At 33.3% G+C, this 9,830-nt stretch overlaps 1 non-coding gene across 1 annotated transcript; it reads left to right on the forward strand.

Annotated features, from left to right (window-relative positions):
- The first annotated feature begins 1,468 nt into the window (after positions 1-1,468).
- LOC145625967 (small nucleolar RNA R71) lies at positions 1,469-1,575 on the forward strand. Its single transcript, XR_014110857.1, has one exon. It is a non-coding gene; the product is annotated as a small nucleolar RNA R71 (small nucleolar RNA).
- Positions 1,576-9,830: the final 8,255 nt, after the last annotated feature.

A 9,830-nucleotide genomic window follows, 5' to 3' on the forward strand; every position in this document is an offset into this window, starting at 1 on the left:
TAACGGGAACATCCTCTAAAACACCTAAGGGGTATTTGAAAGAACGGTCGGCCATTTGTAGAGTAATATTAGTAGCTTTAAATTTACCCATATTCAACTTGGAACACACAGATAATGACATAACACTAACGCTAGCACCCAAATCACACAATGCATTATCAATCATTAGATTGCCAATATGACAAGGGATAGAAAAGCTACCCGGATCTTTTAATTTAGGTGGAGATTTATTTTGAAGTACGGCACTACACTCTGTAGTGAAAGCTACTGTCTCTACCTCACTAATAGACCTTTTTCTTGTCAATATTTCTTTCATAAATTTTGCATATGTAGGAATTTGTGTGATTAATTCAGTGAAGGGAACTGTTACCTTCAAATCTTTTACCATCTCCAGGAACTTACCAAACTGCTTATCCAAATTTGTTTTCAAGTGACGATTGGGGAATGGAAGTTTGATAACTGGCTTTGGAGCGCATTATTGCTCTTATCTGGAGTGGCCACCTTCTCTGGGGTCGTACCCTACAATGTAGAATTAGATATATTAGAACTATGCTTTATCCCTGCAGGGCTATTAGCTACATTGTTTGGTTTAACGGAATCAAGATTAGCATTATTTATTAAAACAGGTTCATCAACTCTGGGCATAGGGGGCCCTTCATAGTTTGAACCACTCCTTAGAGTAATTGCATAGGCTTGATCCATAGGCCTGGTCGGCTGTGCTGGCAGAGCTCCCTGTTGGCGGGCTTGTAGGGTAGCGGAAAGTTGCGCAATTTTATTATCTACAATTTTATTATGTGCTAGAATTGAATCAATTTGTGCATCTCTACTCTCCATCTGCTTCTGCATATTAACCAGCATCGCTCTAATTTCTACCAAAGCAGGGTCGGAAGATGAGGAGGATTGTTGTGGTTGGTTCTTCTGGCCAGCATTGGGGTGGTAATATTTCTGTTGTTGTTGTTGTGGCGCCTGTGGTTCTTGTGGTGGTGGATTCTGAACATTAGTACTCCGGTAGGAAAGGTATGGATGATTCCGGTACCCAGGATTGTAGGTGTTAGAGTATGGGTTGTTTTGCCTATAAGCTTGAAAGGCATTAACTTGCTCCACGGAACTCCTGCAATCTTGTTCCCAATGACCTAAAATTCCACAATTTTCACAGAAAGCCTCATTAGCATTATTATTAATTGCAGAAACATTAGCTACATGAGCAGTGCTAAGATTATCTAATTTTTGGCAGATAGAGGTTAATTGAGCTTGCAAAAAGGATACAGAGTCAACACTATGCTTCCCCTTGCTAGCAAAGCCTCTAGGATTCCCATATTGGGAATTATGTATCGCCATATCTTCAATAACCTGACCTGCATCATCAACATTAAGATTCATAAACCTCCCACTAGCTGCAGAATCTAAAATTATTCTAGATGAATTTCCAATGTCATTGTAAAAGGCTTGGATTAACTGCCATTGTGCCAAATTATGGTGGGGGCATTCTCTTTGTAGGTCCTTGAACCTCTCTCAAGCCTCATATAAAGTTTCATCGGCTTCTTGGGCAAAGTTCTGAATTGCACTCCGTAGTACGGTTGTTCTCTCTGCAGGATAATACTTATTATAAAAATTCAAAACAAGAGTTTTTCAATCAGTTATACCAAGTGCAGTTCTATTTAAGCCATTAAACCATAATTTGGCTTTTCCAGTTAAAGAGAAAGGGAAGAGAATCTCCCTGATTTGGTCTTGTGTGACCCCGGCTTGCCTGATGGTATTACAGTACTGACAATAGTCTGCAATGTGAAGATTTGGGTCTTCACCCTTGGCTCCACTAAATTGCTTCCTCTCTATCATCGTTATAAATTGGAGTTTAATCTCAAATTGTACCCCATCAAGAACCGGAGTGGAAGTGAGATGTGGAAAATCTGTAAGCTTTGGCTGTGAGTAATCACTAAGCTTCTTTGGAGCCGTCATCTCTGATTCTGGATCTGATGATACGTCTGAATCGCTAGAACTAGTTGGAGGGTCCCGGTGATTATTATTATCACCAGAATCCGCCAGAATTTGCTTGTAAAAATTCTTCTGTCTATGGAAGGATCGTTCGATCTCAGGATCGAATGAGACGTACCCTGATCTGGAACACCTGGGCATAAACAAAAAAAACTAAAATCAAATATGAGACTTGCCTCAAAGAACTAACGTTCTCTGAGAAAAAAAGAAATAACCTAGACTACAAAAATAATCAGAAACAAAAATAAAACCGTTTCCTCGGCAACGGCGCCAAATTTTGACAGGGTAAAGTCGTATCCCCTAATCAAAAGTAATTCCTAAATCCTCTAACTAATGTAGATAGGGAAGTAGGGTCAAATCCACAGAGAAACGAGTCTTTCTATTCCTAATTAATTAAAGTAATCTAAATTATAAAGTAACCAATATGTAAATTTGGATATGAAACTAAACTACGAAGATTAAGAATAAGGAGAAAACAATGAATAAAAGGATCTAGGGCATAGGTTCACCAATAAATAATATTCCAGGGTAAAACACAATAATCAATCATCAGTGCATACATTAATAAGATCATAAAGGGCTTTCGCTACGTATTACAATCACACAATTAAGTTATCGGTATTAAATCTCATCTTTCGAATCTTGACTTAACCATTTATAAATTAACCTGCCTATTGAAACTAGACCTAAACATTAATTCTCATCTGTCGAATCTCGAATCAATATTGTCAAACTCATGCATAAAAGATTTGCGCAAATCTAGTCACAAAGTATTAAATCAATCAATAGGAAATTAATCTATCATTGACAATTAACAACCATAAATTACCCCTTCATATTATTTATGGATCCCCATAAACCCTAGAAATAGAACTACTCACACATAATAAAAATTAAACTAATCAAAGCAATAAAACAAGACATGATCAAAGGAATAAAATAAACAACTAAGATTAAGAGAAGAGAAATTGTTACCAAAGAAAATCTGGAATTAAGAATAGATTTAAGAACAAAGTGTATGAGAGAGAAACTAATCTAAAAGCTAATTAGAGAGAGAAAATCTAAGAAAATAATTAAGAAAGAGTAAAAGAAGGTTTTAAACTCGTTTTACGGGAAAGTATTTATACTCCGTAATATTCCTAAACTAAAACAAACTTAAACGTCGAATAATTAACTCCTAACAATAACACGCGCCCGATCGGGCGCGCCTTTTTCTATCAGGTACATTTTTCGCGCCCAGCCGGGCGCGACTTTGGGCGCCAGCCTTTGCTTCCCTCGCCCGGTCGGGCGGTTCTCTTGGGCCACTATTTGGACTACGATTGGGCTCCAATTCTTCGGGCCAATCTGGGTTTCCTTTTCGGGTCTTGAATACTCGGTTCAAATTCCCCGGTATCACATATATCGAGCCCTTAATCACCGGTTCGATGGCTCTAACTGGCCCTGGGCTATAAAAATTGGTCGTGCTTCTCCAATGCTCGTAATTGCTCCATAATATCTCGGGAAAATGCTCCAAAAGTGCAAATCCCTGCAAAAGTCAACCAAATCTACGAAAACACTAGAAAACACCAATTAGCAATAAAAGTGGCTCTAAAGAGCCAAAAACACTACTAATTATGACCAAGGGACGGGGGTAAAATACTATATAAAATAGACACATCAATCGTCATGATAATAACACTGCTTACATTCTTCTCTATGTTGATGCAATTGTGCTTACAACTTCTTCTGAGTCTCCCCGACGACATGTTATTTCACATCTTAGCTTTGAATTTGCAATGAAATATTTGTGTAAATTGAGCTAATTTTTGGGTATCGTTGTTACTCGAGATAAAAAAAAATGGTTTATTTTTGTCTAAAAAGAAGTATGCACATGAAATATTTGGCAAACTGCAATCCTTCGACCACTCCTCTTTACTCTAATGGAAAATTGAGCACTCAAACGGGTGCTTTATATGACGATCCTACTTCATACTGTCACCTATGTGGTGCTTTGTAGTACTTAACTTTCACTCGGTCGAATATCTCTTATGCAATTCAGCAGGTTTGCTTGTTTATGCACTCACCACGAGTTGAGCACATGGATGTGTTGAAACACATACTACAATACATTCAAGGTACAACTAATTTTGGTTTACACTTGTACAAGTCATTCGTCTCTTCTATTCTCTCTTATAAAAATGTCGACTACGGCGGGTGTCTTGACACTCGTCGGTCCACATGATTGGGCAACTGCATTTTCCTTGGTGATAACTTGATCTCTTGATCCTCAAAACGGCAATCCACTTTATCTAAATCTAGTGCTGAAGCAGAGTACATAGGGGTAGGTAGCAAATGTTGTTTCTGAATCTTATTGGGTTCAAAATTTGTTGCTAGAGCTTTGTTGTCCGATTTCAAAAGCAACATTGATTTATTGTGATAATGTTAGTGCCATATATGTTTCCAGTAATCCACTTCAACATCAGCGCACTAAACATGAGATGGACATACACTTTGTTTGTGAGAAAGTTCAACGGGGTGAAGTGTATGTTCTCCATGTGCCTTCCTAGATATCAAATTGCCGATATCGATATCTTCACCAAAGGTCTGCCTAAGCTTCTAATTGATGATATTCGAGACGGTTTCAATGTTCGCAAACCTCCCACTGCAGAGGTATGATAGAATATGCAAATAATTTATTTATGTAGGTAATATCTTTTACTCTCTCCGGTTTCAATTATCTGCAACAAAGACAACTTTTACGGACTCCTATGCAAAACTTTTAGGGAAGTTAAATGACAAGTTAGGGTGTTTAATTAAGTTGGAAAAAAGAAGAGAAATAGGAGAGAGAAAGTGGTGTATGTGACTTAATTTTGCATGTGGGTACATTTGAGTGGGAAAAAGGAGAGAAAAGGTGGTCCCCTTTGTGTATAATTAAGATAAGTTAAACAAATTTAAAACAAAAAAGTAAGGGTAAGGATGTCTTTTTACACTATAAATTTTACTAAAAATAGAAATAAAAATATTTGTTGCAGATAATAGGTAGCACCCAATTATGACAAATGTTGCAGATAATTGAATGCAGAGGAAGTATATTATTTTGTGTATATCTTCCTAGTTTAACCTAGCTCAACCTAGAATATTTTGTATATATAATTGTGTTTAATCAATGAGAAAGACACAAATATTCTCATATTCTCTCACTATCCATCAATATAATTTTTACAAATTCCAATGCTCGAAAATAATATGTAATAAAGTACTAATGCTAAAAGTTAATCATTGAAGTTGTTCTAAAGTCAAGGAAGTAATCTACAATCGAACAAATAGTGTATGGTAATATGCTTATATATTAAGTACGTGTAATACTTTTGATCAAGTGGATGTTACCACTATGATGTAATATATTGATGATCCACTTTTGCGTAAAAAAAAAAAAGTACGTGTAATACTTATAAATCAAATGTAGCACAAAAACATGTATTATAATGTAATTGTAGTTTCTTTCAATCACAATCAATCAATGGTAGAAATTTGAAGTTATTAGGTTTTTATCAACTTTTAAATCAATATGGCTTTAGAAATTCTCCTCAACTTATATTAATTTATTTCAAACAATTTAGTTTCAAATAAGATAATTTTACACATTATAGGCTCTAAAAATTTATGACTATTTTGGATCAAATTAATTAAAATAACTTCGAATAAAAATAATTTTCAAGAAATATAACAATTTAAAGTCAGAAAGCATAAGTTCAAATAAGTCAAATCAAGCGTAAGGGGACAAACTCTAAAATCTGAACATTATAAAGTCGTAAATTACCTAAAAGGCTAGTTTTTCCTTTGTTATTTCAATTCGTAGGTTAGTTATTATTTGATTGATCATATAAAGGTTTTTCTTCCCATGATAATATATATTTATATTTCTTACACACCTTGAGGAACCTAGGTAATTAACTTCCTCTAATCACTTTCGCCTACATTGGAAATCATAAGTACGAGTACAATTTTTCATGATTTTGCCAATAAAAAAATCTAATCACTTTCGCCTGCTATCTTTTTCATATTAATTTTGATGTCAGCAAATATTCTCTAAAAGTCTGTGACAGTCTCCTATTCTCATGTCTTGTTTGGCAAAAGTAGCTGTAGGAGATAGCTTTTAACATGTGAGAAAAGCTAGCTAAACGCTACCTTTATCGCTACCGTTACTAGAACCGCTACCTTGCCAAATAATTTCAAATTTTTTTCGTTAGAACACTAACCGCTATCTCAAACGCTACCATCAAATACTATTTTGGATATCCATTGTTTTAGAAATTGACATTGGTATTGGCCCTTATTAAATTTTGTTAAAGGTCTTCATCAACTTTCTTGGTAGATAGTGACCTTTGTTAATTATTACGATTCAAGGTTGAGAGAAATAAATATAAATTTCAGTAATTTCCAAAAGTTTAAAATTTCACATTTATCGAGCAGCCAATCGAGCAACTAACTGGATCTTCAATAGTTCAATTATCTTCATTTTGTGTTATTTAATTATAATTGCCATTATAATTATATTGATCTTCATTAAGTGTCATTTTAATATTTATACTTATATTGATATTGGCGATGCAAGTAGATTCCTCCACTAAAAAAAAAAAAAAAAAAAAAAAAAAAAAAAAAAAAAAAAAAAAAAATCCTAAATGTCCAACTATTCTAAAAAAAACCCTTAAAAATAAATAAATTGGCAATGAAGAACCATTCAACACGCATCCAAATCTCAAAAATCATTTGCTACTATTATTTAGATGTTATTAATATTTATTTATTTATGTACTATTATTTGATCAAATAACTTTCTACCATTCCGTTGGATTGACGCCTTGACCGTACTAAATTGTCGGTCACCTCACGTGAATCACTGCCTCGTTAATCGACGACGAATCTTATCTGCTTTTCTACTTTGGCGGTATTCCTTCTTTTTATTTGCTAAAACCACTGCCTGTCATGTAAACTCCTGTCTTGCAGCCTTCTTTTTAAAATACGTGTCTTACTATTGTGGCCTTTGCTGGAAAGATTAAGCTCTACATTTTAAATCTCACCGAAGCTTGCTGTAACTCTAGCATATCTCTCTTATATTTTAATAGGTTTTTTTTGAAGTTAGGTGAGATGATAATGTCACCTTCACTATTTATGGAATAAAGTTATTGACAAATGTCAAAATTTTGATTTTTATAAGAGTAAAGTGTACGTGGGAATTGGGAATGCACCTTCGAAGTAATGTCTGGGGTGATATAAGAATTGACATCTAATAAAATTGGAACGATACAGAAAAGATTTTGCGGCTAAAGGTGTTTGTTTTCTGTTGACTGTTGTTTCAATTTGAGTTACCGTACCAATCATTTAAATGTACTCCCTCTGTTTCTCATTCGTCGACATGATGATAAGTTAGTTAAAGTTTAACTTTATTGTCTCCTCGTACTTTACTAACTTTGATCATTAATATATTACGGAGTGATATTATATTATTATTGTAGTACTCTACACTCCGTATTAAAAGTAAAAGCGAAGAATTTTTTTTTTTTTTTTTTTTTATTTATGAGCCCTAATTGTTTCATTTTAGTTTATACATTTTTTATAACTATATTGAAACTAAGCTATGTTTGTCTTATGCGAGGACTCTATACTCCCATTGTATTTTACACTTTATTATTACCCCTGTTTCTTTTTAGTTGACATGTATTCTTTTTTAGAAAGTTTTTTTTTTTATTGACACGTTTTCTTTTGGGGGTAACTTGTTTACCTTACATTTACAAGCTACCATACTTGATTTTTATTCTCTCTCTCTCACTCTCTCTCCTTAATATATGTGCCTAAATCAAACGCGTCAACTAAATAGAAACGGAGAAAGTATTTTACTAGTTTGATGCCCTGTGCGATAATCGGGCTGTTTATTAAATTTTGAGATAAACTTTTTATTGATTCGTTAGGAATTGATGTGATTTTGTGATGGTTCAAATTATGCATTAGGCATGCAATGACTAATAATAATACTGGTGAAAATGTTTGATTTAAAAAATTATATAAAAAAATATAGCAAAGTAAGCTTGAAATATTAGAAATTTCTAAAAATTAGCCAAAAATTAAGGAAACAAAAAAATTGTTCTAAAACTGTTGGATTGACTTGAACTCGAAACTTTGAGCTAGGGTGAACATTTTTTTACTCTTGAATTGAGGTGATTTGACCCGTAAGCCGACCCGATTGACAATTCTATATAAAATTTCAAATCATACTAGATTGTGAAGTATTTTTTTTGTTTTTGTTTTTTATTATTTTTTTTACAACAACTGAATTTTTATAAACTAACAATCAGAGTTTACAAAAATAAAACAAAGGTTAAAACTTAATACTACCGCCTTCGACTTTAAACTAGCATAAGAAACATAAAAAAGCAGACCACATAGGATATATTTTCTTTAGTGTTACAAGGGTTACTCGGTCAATGTTACAAGGGCTACTTTATCAGTGTAATACTCCTTCTGACCCTGAATCTCTAGGACGTTGGATTTTTTTTCACTATTCATGTATTAGCTTTGACCATAACACAACACAAACCTATTTTTATCATAGAAAATGTCATTAGATAGATATTTATATATATAAAGTTTCATAATATAATGTTTTAAATAATTTTCATCAATATTTAATTAATCAAAAATAAAGTCAAACTAGTGCATTAGCATGTGTGCAATGTTGACTGTTTTAAATATTAGGCCAGTGTTAGGGATTAATTGGTTAGTACTCGTACTACATAGGTTATTATATATCGGTCAATGTTATATGATTACTTTGTTCGGCCACATGATATGACTAGGTGCACACAAAGTGCTTTGATACGAAGGTATATGCATCTGACTAGGTCGATTGGATAGACACATTGCTATGATTCCAAATATATCATTTACTTATTATTCATGGCTGCTTGACGGGTATGACTTTTAATATATATAATTATATATACATACTCATTGTCCACCAATCATGTCCATATACCCGTTCCAACCGAGACAAGTTTGGTACGTAATTCGTGAAAAGGTAAAATGCTAATGAATTTTTCGACCGGGTGTTGAAACTAAAAGTAGAAATATTAAATAAAATAAAATATGTGGTTTTGACATGCATTTTATACTTACATTACATTAAATAATGTTTTAAATATATATTTAATGATCCGAGGTATTCGTTAGTAAGATCCTTAAAATAATTCAATTCAAAATTTTTTATCGTTATTAAACAATAATAGTACTTTTTGTAATTAATGCTCTTAACTCAGCAAAGCTTTGTGTAAGCCTGTAAGCATCTCATGAAGCGGTTAGAGTGTTCAAATTTACTTGGTATAATGAAAGTTAGGTAGAACAAGAGTGTAGCCGTGTAGGACTATTATATAATGTCAATTTCAGTGGCACAATATTCATAAGAATAGATTACTTATAAAAATAATAAAAGAAATAGACAAATGGCATGATTTTAAACAGAAATGTTAAATAAAAATATTGTTTTCTTTTGAGTTAGAGCTTTGAATACTGGACTTGGGAAACTGAAAAGTGAGAATTGCAACATCCAATTATGTCACTTGTATTGCAAACAACTCGGAAAAAAATTGGAACGATACAGAAAAGAAAATAAAATACGGCTAGTGCTTTTTGTTGACGGTTGTTCTCGTTTGGATTTACCGTACCAATCATTTAATATAATACTTCCTCTATTTCATTATTCGTTATTATTATTCGTTCATATGCTGACAAAGTGACAACTGACATGATTGTTACTCATTAGAGTTTGGACTCTTATAGTCAGCCAACTACTTGTTGATTAACTT

Source organism: Chenopodium album, chromosome 3 (assembly GCF_948465745.1).
Source record: "Chenopodium album chromosome 3, dcCheAlbu1.1, whole genome shotgun sequence".
Taxonomy (NCBI): domain Eukaryota; kingdom Viridiplantae; phylum Streptophyta; class Magnoliopsida; order Caryophyllales; family Amaranthaceae; genus Chenopodium; species Chenopodium album.